Genomic DNA, 9,897 nt, shown 5'->3' on the forward strand with positions numbered 1-9,897 from the left:
GCAGGTGTTTTTGCATATTTACGTTTGATCCCGATCTCCTGAGGTGTCTTCCGCTCAGGACAATGAGTAACTGCAGGAGTCTTTGCATTTTTAAGTTTGATCCCCATCTCCTGAGGTGTCTTCCGCTCAGGACAATGAGTAACTGCAGGAGTTTTTGCATATTTACGTTTGATCCCCATCTCCTGAGGTGTCTTCCGCTCAGGACTATGAGTAACTGCAGGAGTCTTTGCATCTTTACGTTTGATCCCTATCTCCTGAGTTTTCTTCAGTTTAGGATTAATATGAGTAACAGCAGGTGTCTTTGCATCCATTGTACCTTCACGGCTTTGCTGCATCTTTTCAGATACCTTATTGGAAATGTGGGCACCTGAGAGACAAACACGTTTCATCTTTTTTAACAGAACAGCCTCGTCACCAGATTGTGGGCCATGGGGTGACTTCCCTGGTATAGGAGCAGAAGAATGATTTACTGGCTTTGACATTGGTTTTACCTTCTTTTGCAGTGCAGTTTGAGGGACTTGATCCTTTGCAGCTGAATAAAGGATCTTTTTCTTCTTTGTTTCCACTTTGGAGCACTTTGGTACCCCCTCAGACTTTGACGGACACTCAGTCTTCACTGAACTCAGCACGTTATTACGAACCTTCTGAGCAATATGTGAGGGGGCCTTCACCTCTGAAGATCTCTTCGCCATATCTTTTAACCCACCCCTTTTCCACACTGGCACATATAACTCTTTGTTGCTTTGCACATCAATATGTAACTTTGAGAGGTGGCTCAGCTTCCGAGCTGGTTGAGTTGGGTACATTAGAGGTGGTTCACTTTTTTCATTAGCAGCAAGCTGAACTGCTCCTTGTGTAATTAAACTGGCCTGGGAAATATGTTGGGCTCCAAGCGAGGTCTGACACACTGTAACAAAATCAAAAAGGAGAAATAATCAATTATCATAAATACCAACACATTGTACATAATAACACAAAGGAAGAAAAGCAAACACATGCTTAATCCCTTCAGTATTGGCGAGGACTACATACTGTAGAGTTCTATATATTTGTAACACTACAGTGGCGAATGACCGTAATTAAAGATCTTTATAACAGGTAATGGTATCGGTCAAGGAGAAGATTTTGAACAATGATTAGTAAAGATTCTCCATATCTCACCTTGTAAGGTCTGCATTCCTCTAAGGGGTATGAATGGTGGCTGCTGAAGTTGTGCATACTGGGTGGCCATTATACAAGGCCCTATTGTAGCACGTCTTTCCAAATGTGTGTTGGGACGGAAAGTAACAGGCTGCGTTGTGGCTTCTCCCCTAACCTGTCCTGCAAATCCTGTGTATCCTCCTGTAGCAGTGTGGTAGAATCCTCCGTTCATGTCCGATACACGAGGGTAAGCGCGTGTTGCCTGTGGGATCTGCTGTAGATACATTGGTGTTCCTGCAGACCCTTGTTGCAAAATCATGCCTTGGGCCCCATGTCTGTAGACTTCTGTATTCCTCCCTACTGGGTGGAAGCTGTTGCTCCATGAAGGGTAAGCAGTGGTGACTGCAGGAGCACTGCAGGTCGGTGGACGGTTCACAGCAGAGGAATTTAAAAACTGATCTGTAAGGAAGAAAGGTAAAAGTGAAGGGCCAGAAAAGCACAATCAAGGCACATTTCTTTAACACACGGGGACTCAACTCCAGTCATCAAACCCCCCACAATAGGTCAACTTTTCAGGATATTCCAGCTTTAGCACAGGTGGCCCAATCACTCAATCAGCCTCTGATTGAGTCACCTGTGCTGAAGCAGGGACTGATTGAGCGAGCTGTGCTGAAGCAGGGACGGATTGAGCCACCTCCGCTGAAGCTGGGATATCCTGAAAGCCTGACTTTGGGGGGTTAGGACTGCTTTAACAGACCTGCTAAAAGATATTCTTGATATCAAATACATATGAAATACATAGAGATGCTCACTTGGCTTGGTATTTTTATTTTGCCTTTAAAATATTTGGGGTTTTGGTTCTGGTTTTGAATAAAGTTTTTGGTGGTCTTTGTTTTGTTATGAATAGCAAGCACTAACAGGGATAATGGCTTGCTGGGAAAACACATTTATTTGATTATCAATGTTACATACCACTACTCTGATCAATAGTGGTCAGAAGTTTCAATATTTAAATACATTTTTAAGCAAGCTCCATGATTGCCTTCTATAGCATTGCTATGTATTGAAACACCAGAGCACCCGTACATTTTAGCTCAATATATGGGGTTTAATCTATAAATATATATATAGATATATATTTATACATATACATATACATATATGATGTGTTGGGATGTAACACAGACAGAAAACTATTTCTAGGTAGTTTTCAACACAAAGTGGCAACTGGCATATAAAACTTGTGCAGTCCATCACCTGCTTTCATGTCCACCTACTGTATGAACACAATGACAAATATAGATGTACCATAGCTTTCGGAACTGGATCTTTAAAAATAAAAATAAAAACATAAAAATTGCCTGTTCCTACTGTAGTATTTTGTGGTAATATTATGGTGTGGTATTCTGAGACGTCTGGTATATTGAGGTATCTGGAGGAGCACTCAGGTCAGCTATATCTGTAAATCAAGTGGCAGATTCTGCCCTCGTTTTGTGGCTTTGTCTTTTTTGGGGCCTTTGTATTACTGTAGAGTAGTGGTTTCCAACCTTTTTTTGGTTAAGGAACCATATGTGAAATTCTGAGGGACCCCAACCCTCTCTAACAACGAGTCTAAGATGAGATGCATTGTAATATACCCCAACCCTATCTAATAGTGCGTCTGAGATCAGATGAAGTGTGAGGAACCCCAATCCTCTCTAATAGCGCTTCTGAGATCAGATGCATTGTAAGGAGCCCCAACCCTCTCTAATAGCGCGTCTGAGATCAGATGCATTGTAAGGAACCCCAACCCTCTCCAATAGCGCGTTTGAGATAAGATGCATTGTACTGTAAATTCTTCTGTATTAAGTACAATTTTAAAATGACCTAAAAATTACAGCGAACCCTTTAGGGATGCCCGGGGAATCCTAGGGTTCCTAGGATCCGTGGTTGAAAAACACTGCTGTAGACAATAATTTAAGGATATGGCTGAAAGTAGTCGAACATTACACCCCACGGTGTAGAATTGGTCCAATAGTTATTGACCTAAACTTAGGGCAAGGAAAAAGCATGCCTTATACATAACTAATCCTACTGTATACACTAAGGTTCCTGTGTCTTTTTTTACTATCCCATAGATCCCATAGACGTTTGCCGCTTTGACATTTATGTATACAGTACATGTGTTCTTTTCTATACATTACTGTTCAAATCATTTAAGATTTTGAATTACAAGCCAGATATAAAAGTAAATACAATAAAACAAATATGTGTGTATGTATCTATAATAAATCAGTTTTGACATTTATAAAAAAAAATATTATCCAATTAAGGCCAGGTACCTAACCCCCCTGGGTGTTGTCTACCTCCGTCCCTCCCCCCCGCCCCCCACCCCATCCGTCTTCTTTCTCCCATCCATTGATAGGAGTCATGTTATCTGTTCTGTACCCCATAAAACATTGTGAAAGTAAACAGTTCAGAAATATAGATATTATCCATTTCTTTTTGGGTATGTAAAGGTCACGTTGCTTCCTACCTGCCATGATACAGAGTTAAGGTGGAGATAATTAGTCTCTCTGTACAGCGCCACTCTTTTCCTATCTCTGAGATGTCCACAAAACTAACGGTTTCCTTCGGGAACTAATTCAAGTCACGCACAAACAAGTTTACATTTGTGTATTTATCTCAGTCTCTAAGGCGATTCCATGATGTCATTACAGAACACTGCTGCTGGCATCTCCTAGGAGGCTCAATGATACTGTCTCGTGATGTCATAATAGAGAAATCAGCTACTGTTGACATTTAATTTCAAGTGGTTGAGAAGTGGTTAACTTGAGTAGCAGTCATAAAAATCACAGCTACTGTGATACATTGTATTACATACATTGGGTGACACAAGTACACATATGGACAGTGCCACTGACAGCAGTGGGATCAACATACTGTATCACTGGGTTCAAATGCATTGACTTCATGGCAAGATAAAGTATCACAGATTATAATGAGATGTATCACAGTCTGCGTCTCTGCCCCAGCATGCACCTTGGGGAGAGTCAGTAGGAGGAGTTGGGGAGGAGTTACATGGCACACAGATTATAATGAGATGTATCACAGTCTGCGTCTCTGCCCCAGCTTGCACCTTGGGGAGAGTCAGTAGAAGGAGTTGGGGGGAGTTACATGGTGCACAGATTATAATCAGATGTATCACATTCTGCGTCTCTGCCCCAATTTGCACCTTGGGGAGAGTGAGTAGGATGAGTTGGGGGCAGTTACATGGTGCACAGATTAAAATGAGATGCGTCACAAGTTGCATTTCTCTGATACTTTTTTTTAACCTTTTATTTGCCCAAAACAATCCTCCATATCTGAAGTGCCATAAGTCTAACATACCGCGTCAGAAGTAAGAAACTGTTCTTACAGTATATATGCTGCGGCTCTGCTCCAAAAAATAGAGCCATGCGTCTAAACACAACTACTCTATGTTGCTGCATAGACCTTTTATGTCTAATTCCAGCACTGGGGAAGTGTTCAACTCCATTCAAGGGCAGTCTAAACTAAACTACTACTTTGGTACAGCACTGCACTTTGCTTTAATGCTTCAGACATACACATTATGGGCTTTGAATGGGTCCCCCTGCTTATTTGTGGGGGGATAGAGATGAGTCTTTTACAATGAGAGTGCTACTGGATCTATGTTCTATATACAGTGACACCTCGCAGCCTTAATTACAATTTATTTTGGGATGTTTTTTGTCAGTACACTAAAACCTCCTCTTGGATAGACACAGGGGGATATTCTAGTAGCTGGGAGTTGTGCAAAAGCGTGCAGAAAGAGCCTTATCCGATTGGATTTCTAGAACAGCGGTGCGCAAACTGGGGGGCGCGACCCCCACGCGGGGCGCAAGACTGCCGTCTGGGGGGCGTGGGGTTTACAGAGGCCCCGCGCGCTTCCCGAAGGCACTTAAATTAAGTGCCGGGGGAGCTGCAGGGCCTCTGTAAACCTTCACTTACCTAGGCTCCGGCGGCTTCCTTCCTGCGTCGCCATGGCAACGCGGCATCAAAATGACGCTGTGAGGTCATGTGACGTCACGTTACTAGGGCAACGTGACGTCATGACGCCGGAGCGCAGGTGAATGGGGGTTCTGCCTTAGATATTGTGAAGCGGGGGCATCCAGACACTTATTAAGGGGTGCAGGAAACTAGTCATTCACACCTGGCTTTTATTTCTAGATCGACATTTACACAGACACACACACACACACACACGTAACAAGGGCTAATTGTAGTATAATGTAATACAATAAATATATTTGTCATTTAAATGGATTTTATTCATATGTTTTATTTTAAAGCGGGGTTGGGGGCGGGGTTGGGGGCGGGACTAGGGGCGGGGTTGGGGGCGGGACTAGGTGGCGAGTAGATTTTTTGGTTGGGCGAGTAGATTTTTGGGTGATTTGTCGAACACTGTATATATTTATATAGATATTAGTATGTACCATTGACTTTTATACACCAAGTGCAATCCATTTCTGTGCGCTAAACAGTATTTTGGGGCTGGGCGCAGATGGAGAAATTTGAACTTAGTACACGAGTGCAATTGAAGTTTGACATGCGCCGAAACCCTCCACCCCTCCCCCCGCTCAGTTTGCGATGCTTAGTATATTGGCCTCAGTAGGTCTCTCCCTTCCACTTCAAAGTAACGTATTGACAACCAAAGGGGACCTGCTACAGTAGTTTTTGGTGATTTCATCAGTCCCACTTGGCAAATAGTATATTGGAGATTCAAAAAAAGAGAAAGCGCTCGTTAAAGTAACACATTCTTTGATATTTTTAATTGAAAACAATGATATTCTTCCAGTGTATTAGTCAAGCACCTTACAGTTCACAAATACACACTAGAGAGGGTTGGGGTTCCTTACAATGCATTGATCAAATACATTGTAAGGAGCCCCAACCCTCTCTAACAGCGCGTCTGAAATCTGCATTGTAAGGAATCCCAACTTTCTCTAATAGCGCGTCTGAGATCAGATGCATTCAAAGGAGCCCCAACCCTCTCTAATAGCGCGTCTGAGATCAGATGCATTGTAAGGAACCCCAACCCTCTCTAATTGTGACCCTTGCACTCACCACGAACAAGGCGGACCCCCGGTACTGAGGTGGGAAAGTAGAAACTGCGCACCCACAGCAGTGGAGGCACGCCTGGATTGTCAGCGTAGCCGGGTCGGGGTTGGAGAGAGAGGGTAGTCCAGATACTTGCCGCGGTCATGGGGAGGAGCCAGTAACGGTAGATGTCCGTTGTGCCGAGGTCGAGGGTTGGAGCTGGTGGCTTAAAAGAATGTCCTATATCCGTGGTCAGGGATGGAGAGTTGCAGGTAGTCGAGGGCAAGCTGGGGTCGTTATACAGAGAGCGTCCAAGAGTCTAGCCGTGTCGGTACACATGAGGTCAAACTGAAAGCAAGAGAGGCAAGGCGCAAGGCACAGCAGGAATGTAGGAACACAAGGCTACTATGGTCTATGCTCAGCAATGTGTAACTGAGCAAGCAGAGATTAAATAGGAGGACTGGAGCAATGAAAGTGAGAGGCGGAACGGAGGTGTGGCCCCGCGGGAGCTGTGATTGGACGCAGAGCGCAGGAGACAGGTGGGCATTGTTACGGGTGTTGTGTCGCAGCTGGGGAGTGGTGCACGATCGTCCCGTGAGCGCGCCGCGCGTGAGTGACACGTGACGCGAACGGGGGGTGGGACCAAGCTCCATAGAGATGTTTGAAAACCTCTGTGTGCGCGCGCTTTTGTTGCCGGTCATTTGATTAGATGAGTTATTAAAAGCAAATTGTGTAGTTACTGTACACTCTCTCCAGTTCATTTATTTTTTCGTTCCGGTTGTGCATCGCACATTTTTCACTTTGTACTATCTCCCTAGCGAACAACAAACCAAAAGGTGCCCTGCAGCAACCCACAGGAGCAGGATTGAACTGATGCACCCTTTGGTTTCATAATCTCCTTTGGTGTCATCCAAAATGGCCTGGCGAAGAGTTTTTCCGTAGAGTCGCTTGTAATGAACTTTGTTATTATTGAGGATAGAGTCTATGATATTGGCCGACTAGCAAGTCTACAGTTATTGATTTAAAAAGTTAACTAGGTGCCATTCCATGTGAACATTTACAGCTGATTTGTGATAGCTCAATAACAGAGCAGAACCAGCTAGGCGCCATCTTTTCTACATGTATATACTGTAAACCCCTAGACTGATCATTTACACCATTTATAAGTGGAGTTGGTAAGGATACCTCTCTATTTATGAGACAAAGGCTTGGACATTACTGTAGTGTTTTTGATTTAAACAAACAGGGCCCAAAATCTACTGTTGGGATTGTTTTTTGGAGCCCCAGATTTGGTCTTTGGACTTGTTTTTGTCATAGTTTATAGACTGCTTGTTCACTGGATTGATTGTACTTAATATGTCATACCAAAATATTACACAACATATGAATTTATAGTCACAAATACATTTTGCGAGAGTGTACGCAACAGCTCTACTCTGGGGGCCATGATGTTCACTTTTAAATGTCACATCTTCTTTAATATACACTAATGCAACATAGAGCGCTCCCAGGTGGTATCGAATTGGTCTAACTGCATCAATACGAGGCTCCCAACATGTTTCACAGACTCTCTTTAGTGTTAAATTGGGTAAGGATTTTAAAAGAATGATTTATCTGTTGGTGGACCTGGGGAAGAAATTATACAACGGTTGAATTAAGCCCAAAAATTAAATGGCACCTATATTGGGTTTGGCAGTGTTGTTAACCACTAGGTTCAAATAATGAGAACTACATGGTACATAAAACGCACGTGGGTTCATGTTCAACATGTCTTTGAACTCCATTATGCTTTCCCCGCATATTTGCAGCATTGTCATAGCTTTGGCCCTGCATATTTTCTACATTTATATTGAGATCCAATAGTTCCTTTATTATCCAATCACTTAAGATGATGTCATTTCTGCCAAAAAATAAAATGGAAGCCATCACATGGTACATCCACCAATTAGATTGGTGGATATATCATTTGTCAGTCAAATGTGATGTCACAGGCCTTATATAAGGTCTGTCATGTCTTATTTGACCCTAAGAAGCCGTCTGATCAACATCTCCCGGACCTGTGAAGAAGAAAAAACTACTCACCCGGGCCCACTCTTCCAGCAACTGAGGATCATGGACCCACCCTCCCCATGGCTTTCTTTCACCCCCCCTCCCCATGTCTCTTTCATCCCCCCATGTCTCTCTATCGCCTCCCTCCCCATGTCTCTTTCACCCCTCTCCCCATGTCTCTTTTTCACGCCCCACCCCATGGCTCTCTTTCACCCCCCTCTCTATGTCTCTTGCACCCCCTCCCCGTGTTTCTCTATCATCCCCCCCCTCCAAATGTCTCTCTATCACCCCCCCTCTAAATGTCTCTCGATCACCTCCCCATGTCTCTTTCACCCTCCCCTCCCAATGTCTCTTCACCCCTGCTCCCATGTCTCTTCACCCCTGCTCCCCATGTCTCTTTACCCCTGTTCCCATGTCTCTTCACCGCCGCTCCCCATGACTCTTTCACCCACTCCCCATGTCTCTTTCACCCACTCCCCATGTCTCTTTCACCCCTCCCCATGTCTCTCTTTTAAACCCATTCCCATGTCTCTATATCACCCCCTACCTATGTCTCTCTTTCACCCTCCTCCCCTCGCCATGTCTCTTTCACCCCCCTCCCCTCACCATGTCTCTCCTTCACCCCCCTCCCCTCGCCATGACTCTCACCCCTCCACCTTCCTTCCACATGTCATAAACTCACACACACACTCACACTTAACAATTCTTGGTATATCTATAGAGGGTATTACTGTGCATCTGTATTATTTTTTAGTATAATGCTACTAGTAGTAGTACTTTTTTTTAAACAACTCTGAATTAAAATTTTAATGTATCATAATGTAACAATCATTTTTTGTTTCTATAGCAACCATTTACAAAGTCACATCCCCTTCCTATTTTGAAACAGGCTCTGGCAACCCCCCCCCCCCCTTTTTTTGAACACTGCCCTCTCCCTAGCTGTGCAAAACTCAATTGTATCCAGTGACTGCCTGGTCACATGATCACCCCAGAGAACTTTGCATTTTTGGTCCTCTTCTGCTGCACTGGCAACCATTTAGTCAACCCCCGAGCCGAATCTTCACCGATCAATCGCAACTTAGCTAATTACTTATCAATGTGTGGATTGTATTGATGCACATATCAAAGGGATTTTTTTTTTTTAAACGACAGCTTGGACTGCTGCTTTAAAGGTGGGCAGAGTAAGTTTGGAAACGGGGAGGAGTCACAGACCTCCAAACAATTTAAATCTGCGCACACAAACCCATGTAAACTCAACCCCAGACCCACCTCACCATATATATTTGTCTTAAGGAGTGCTACTGGGTATGTGACATTGTACAGTATAAACACAAGGAAGAGAAGCCCAATGCAACATGATCCTCCGCCGACTTAAATTTAACATGTCAAAAACAGAACTCCTTATATTTCATGCCAAACCTGGCCCTACTACCACCTTCCACATTACTGTTGGAAGAACTACTATACATGCAGTAGCCCAAGCACGCTGCCCTGGGGGTCACAGACTCCTCTCTCACATTCAAAAGGTAGCTAAACCTGTCGTTTTTTCTTCCGCAAGATACACCCTTCCACTGTTGCTCGACAGCTAAAACTCTGACACAGACCCTCATTCTCTACCATCTCAAATAC

Source organism: Ascaphus truei (genome assembly GCF_040206685.1).
Source record: "Ascaphus truei isolate aAscTru1 chromosome 13 unlocalized genomic scaffold, aAscTru1.hap1 SUPER_13_unloc_9, whole genome shotgun sequence".
NCBI classification, from domain to species: domain Eukaryota; kingdom Metazoa; phylum Chordata; class Amphibia; order Anura; family Ascaphidae; genus Ascaphus; species Ascaphus truei.